Source organism: Crocuta crocuta, unplaced genomic scaffold (assembly GCF_008692635.1).
Source record: "Crocuta crocuta isolate KB4526 unplaced genomic scaffold, BGI_CrCroc_1.0 scaffold91, whole genome shotgun sequence".
In the NCBI taxonomy this organism is placed as follows: Eukaryota; Metazoa; Chordata; class Mammalia; order Carnivora; family Hyaenidae; genus Crocuta; species Crocuta crocuta.
Window position 1 is genome coordinate 125526 of NW_027551574.1, and position 6195 is coordinate 131720.

General features: G+C 36.0%; 1 pseudogene; it reads left to right on the forward strand.

Annotated features, from left to right (window-relative positions):
• Positions 1-313: 313 nt before the first annotated feature.
• On the forward strand, positions 314-1355 carry LOC144221064 (centrin-2 pseudogene; annotated as a pseudogene).
• Positions 1356-6195: the final 4840 nt, after the last annotated feature.

The window sequence follows — 6195 nt, forward strand, 5'->3', positions numbered from 1 at the left end:
AGCAGAGAAAAACTATCCCTACTGTGCTTTTCCTGAATTCCTGACCGAAAGAATCCATGAGCATATTAAGGTAGTTTTTTTTTTAATGCCACTAAGTCTATGATGGTTTATTATGCAGCAATAATAACTGATATATCTAGGACCCCATAAATGAGTCTATCTTCTCAGTTGTCTAGAGTATTTATATATTTAAGGCAAAAATAACTTTTTCTAAACCTGATTAGCTTAATATTTCTTATATTGTCTCCTGGACCATCAGGAAGGTAGAGCAGATAAGGGACTTTAAAAACACTCATGTCCAGATATAGGTCAGTTGCCGTAACAACGGACTGCGGAGCTGGTCTGCAATGGCCTCTAACTTTAAGAAGGCAAGCATGGCCTCATCTACCCAGCGAAAAAGGATGAGTCCTAAACCGGAGCTTACTGAAGAGCAGAAACAGGAAATCCGGGAAGCTTTTGATCTCTTTGATGCTGATGGAACTGGAACCATAGATGTTAAGGAACTTAAGGTGGCAATGAGGGCACTGGGCTTTGAACCCAAGAAAGAAGAGATCAAGAAAATGATAAGCGAAATTGATAAGGAAGGGACAGGAAAATGAACTTTAGTGACTTTTTGACTGTGATGACTCAGAAAATGTCTGAGAAAGATACCAAAGAAGAAATTCTGAAAGCTTTCAAACTCTTCGATGATGATGAAACTGGGAAGATATCATTCAAAAATCTAAAGCGTGTAGCCAAGGAGTTGGGTGAGAACCTCACTGATGAGGAGCTGCAGGAGATGATCGATGAGGCTGATCGAGATGGAGATGGAGAAGTCAATGAGCAGGAGTTCCTGCGCATCATGAAAAAGACCAGCCTTTACTAAGATCAGTGTCTTCTTTTCATATTGTGTGAAACCTAGGTTTTGAGAACACAAACTCTTTTCCCCCACTGACCTTCATATATAATTTTAGTAACAACCTTGAATCTCTTTTAGGTATTTGAAAGTGTTCTTAGACATTAAAGTTCCTTATAAGGTGACCTGCTGGTTACTTTAATTCCCCAAAGCAAAAGGAGAGCACATTAGAGTGGAGAAAAGGGTCTTAAAGCTTTCACCCACCTGCAGTTCTGCCGTGTATCACCTCACTCTTGTCATGCGTTTCCACATTGATGCCACCACAGAATGACTTCTTAGACAAGCACATGTTGTACCCATGTCACCGGAAGCAGGGGACCTCTCTTTGATGTTTCCAGTTATAATTGACACCTGAGTGCAGCTTTCTCTTTTCTAAAACCCAGTGAACTTAGTCGCTTGCATTTGGATGTGTTTGTGCTATTTGTTTTGTCTTAAAAATAAAGCCTTTTTTATTTTGAAAAAAAAAAAAACAACAACACTCATGTCCTATTATTTATACTTCTAGGGAGACACAGTCACAATGGTAGAAAAGGTAGACAAACTTAATCTGTGTAATTCAGGTGTTAAGATTTCTACCCCTCCATTTACATTGGTGCAGCTTTTTAGTCATGAAGGAACTTCCTGCTTATTCCTAGGTAGAACTGTGTACAGGGTACAGGAGTCTGTACACTATTAAGATAAACAAATTTTATGTATTTATTTTTAACAATAAACCCAGGTGGCATGGCAGAGGCATTCTTTATATAACTTCATCATGTTAATTCACGAAAATCATAAGGCCATGTTCACCATAGCTATTTGTTTCTTTAGATCTTTCTACATTTTTTCCCTGGGCTCCCAAGCTGTTTATGTCAAACTATATGTAAGGCCTTTCTGAATCTCTCCAGTTCCTATTTTTAGGGTACTATTCACTGCAATCTCTTTATTCTAAGTGGCTTTTGTAGAAATAAGAGAGACCAAAGTTAGCATTATGTAGACACACAATGAACCTCCAGGGTGCAAAAATGTGAAGTGAAGCTCTGGGGATAAAAGTGAATCATTATTATCCCTCTGTCAGTACAGTGAAATTTTATTATTACATTTTATCAGTGGTATAAAATTACAGCAACTCCACTTTCATAAAAGAGAGTGAAAAATTAGTGTATAGATTATATTCTCTGACCATCATGAGGAACCATTCAGGGCTTGGCTAGAGGTTTTAGGGAGAATGTGTTAGAGTCTTCTAATCTCCCCCCAGTTTTTATAGATGCAGATGTTGCCACTATTTTCTGGTGACATCCTATTCCAACAAGCTGGTCTACAGGTATGAAACAATATTTTATCTTCAAGACCATTATCTAAATTATATATATAAGACTATATTTAATTTGAGTAATATTATGTTATATCCAAGCGAGGGAACCAAAAAAGTCACTATAATTCTTTAAAGTGCTGAGTGGTCATTTATCAATTAACTATATAAAAGTCCTCAAAGTACTTACACAATTCAAGACCTAAAGTACAATTTAATAGGATTTGGCAAGTTTGGTAAACTGAACTACTAACAATGTTTGCAGATTTACCAGACTTAAACAATGGGTAAATAGATACTAGGTGGGAATTTCTCCTATAGTCTCAGAATTATATCTAATGATGAGAAAATGTTACTTAACCTACCATGTAAAGAGAATAGCATATTTCTAGTAATAAAAGTGTTAGAGAGCAGAAGCTAAGAAAGTCTGTGGAAAGAGGTATAGATAATAATATCAAATTCACATTTTAAAAAAAGGACAAGAAAAAAATACTACGGCCATATCTAACATTTAGGAAGAGTTTTGGTAAAATGGTAGGAACTGATACCAAGATACAATGAGTTGAAAAATTACAAATAAATTAAACTAATTAGTACAGAATATTCTTCAAGAATATTTGAGAAAGAAAGATAAGAAACTGGATGGGAGCTATCATTAGATGCTCTGATAGAAAACTAAGAAAAATTGAAAAAAACTTGAAATGGAAGGCAAGGTTGGAGACGATGAAAGACAATGAGGCCAATCAAGTTCACTCTACTGTGGCTCAAAGAGTATCTGATTAGTTGATGTTATCAAAAAAGTGATTTGTTCAGTTTTGTAGAAGAAATTCTGTTAAGTAGTCAGTGAAAGGGCCCAGGTGAACTTTGATTTCCACTTCTGAGTTCCTATGTTGAGCTTGTTGGCCATATTACTCCATCTTTCAAGACATCACAAGCTGAATATAAAGCTTTTTTAAATTAACATATTTCATAACATGCTTTGTAACAAGCTACTAGAGAATGTAATATAATTGCAGCTATCATCATTGTATAACACTGAATTAAACATTTTTAAAAGCATATCAATTTCTATGTTACAAATCAGGTCTTAACATTTTTATGCATAATGAAAATGTCAAAAATGTGGAATTCGTCTAAAAATTAGAAGATGAGGTCTCATAAATGCTAATAATATTTTTTTCACATATAATATGGGACACTTTCAGAGTTAACCTTATTTGGACATAATTCATTGCAAAATAATAAAATAAACTTTCAAAAAGACTTTAACATTTTGCATTTCTAGAAGATTATAATTACCCTTATGTCCTCTGAGGCTTTACAATTTGATAGCACGCCACTTCTAATAAATAGACCAATTCTGCAATTCTAATATAATCCTATCACATCTTATTATTAGATTATCATTAATACTTAAACCTAATGATTTATTCTAGCCCTCTGTTAATATATGCTGTCATCCCTTATAAGAGAAATAAAAGGAAACAGAGAATGAGTTCTCCCTGGGGAGAGAGATACAGTTTATGATAAACTGGCAAATAAATCTCATGAAAGCTACTCCACGGTATCCCAATCATGATCCAAACCTTTAACCTGTGCAAAGAAAACAAAAACCAAAGAAAAAAACAAACAAACAAAACAAAACAAAACCTGCCAGGACATAAGGAGCCCAAGCACAAACCATGCAGAGAAAAACTCCACTTGAACGATGACGTCTGTGTTCAGGTGAATTAAAGCACCACATGTAAGCTTCTACACCAAAATCACATCCACTTTAAATGTGACATGCCTCTGAAATAGTCTATTTGGCCAACCACTGAACAGACTGCTAAATATCTCACAAGAAAGGGTGCCCAGAAACAATCTGATGATTGATATTTTAGTTCCTTCTGTGTAAGCATCTGATGCCCCGGTGATGGGGCTTTCATAGCTACTCAGGTCCTGGACCCCCAGACCAGAAACTCACTCCATGATGGTACCTCAAAAAATATTCACATAAAGAGGAATCAGGAAAAACTAAAACTAAAGACCAAGCCTATTTGCTTAAGTGAGGGTGGTCTAATAAGGGGAGGAAAACAGCAACTGGCCAATGAAATCAAGCAGAAAAGCACTCCTGGAGAAGTCCCCTCAAACTTCTCTTTTTATCAGTCTTCCTCCAAGATGTGATAACTACCCTTAAAACAGGAACAAGCAATAGGCTCATAAATGACTGTTGAGTCACTTCAATATTTGGCTACATAGTAATTTCCCCTGGTGGGCTGGTGGGTGAAATCAGACAGGATGTTCTGATATTCATGGTTCTTGGCGGTGAGGCTTATATCTCATTTGGGATCAAATGAACAAACTCTTCATTCTCTAAAGCAAACTGGACTTAAAAAAAAAAAAAAAAAAAAAAAAAAACAACGAGATACAGCCATCACAATACTCAAGAGAAAACATAATAGTGCAAGACCCTGCAATAAGGAAGGAAATCTTTCAAATTAATTTTTCAAAGGCTCCTCAGTGCAAGTATTGGGAAACCTCCCCCTGGTGCAACTAATGAAGTCTCTACACTTAAAATGGACCAGATGAAAATTTAGAACCTGCATTATAATTAAAAAGAACTCCGCTGTGAGACACCAAAGGCATGGGGTAGAACAGAGTAGAATACTTGTGGAAAAATTAAGGTAATAAACCTAAAAATCAGAAGAAGATCAAGTCAGAGACAATTTTCTCAGTTAGAGTAAAGGTTTGCACTATTTCCTCAGGAGGGGGAAGTAAAATGCTAATCTCAAAACCCTAGTGTATCACATTTTAGTTGTTGCATCCACAAAATAACTAAATTCTATAAAGTTCCAACTCTATAGCTTGTGTTCACTCATATGCAAGAAATCATTTTATTGTTCACATGAATCCTTCCGGAAGTAGGATTAATTATGAAGTGGTCCTATTAGTGGGCTCTCCAAGCCTATGGCTTGTGCCCAGAATGGGCAGGTCATGCAAGCCTCGTCTTACAAAAGAGTGCCTTCACATTTATTCCTGAGTGAGAGAACTCTAACACTTCATTTTATTCATTGTTTGAAAAGCATTACGTGAGCACCTACAATGGGCACTGCCTTCTGAGAAAAACAAAGATGGCAATTTGTGGATGGGTAAGAAGTATGCAAAGGCATATGAATAATACCAAGTGAATGATAGATCAGAATTTCCTGATTCCCTGAGAAGTTATTCCCCCAGGTGTTTTGTAATGGGACTTGGCCACACATCTCTTACAACCATTTCTATTCTATTGTATTGTAGTAAGTTAATAGAGAGAAGGGACTGACATATTCAAGTTTGAATTTCCTGGGTATTATAAATATAGTACATGCTTTCGCAGTATGTGTTTGGAATGAATGAGTGAATTCAGAGGACAGAGACTAACTTGCAGTTCATGTGATTTGGAAAGACTCCAAGAAGAAGGCAACTAAGTCCCAGAAATTATGGTAGAAAGAAATCATACTGGGCGGTAATTTAGAGGAAAATGTCTCTGGTCTGGCTAACCTAACTGGTAGCTTTTCATCCTGTCTCCTACTTCGGAGTTTTCCTTTCCTATGACCTCCGCCTAGATCAGCCTTCAATATGGAGCAACTACAAGAAAAATAAAAAATTATAAGTAGAGATGACTTATTTTATTAACTCAACTTTTCTAAACATGTTCAGTTCATGAAAGAAAAAGATAAATTTTTGATTTGAATATTTTAGATAAATTATAGCTGTCAACAGAGCTATATTTGCTGAAGAAGGCCTGTTCCCTTGGGAACTATTTACTTAGGAAATAGGTTCCCTTAGGAACCTTATTAACTACTTGTTGTAGACAGAATTGTGTCCCCTTAAAATTTCATATGTTGACTTCTTAAGCCCTAGGACCTCAGAATTTAATTGTATTTGAAGACAGGGTCTTTCAGGAGGTAATTAAATTGAAATGAGCTCTTTAAGGTGGGCCTTAACCCCACATGACTGATGTCCTCATAAGAAGAGAAACTTTGGG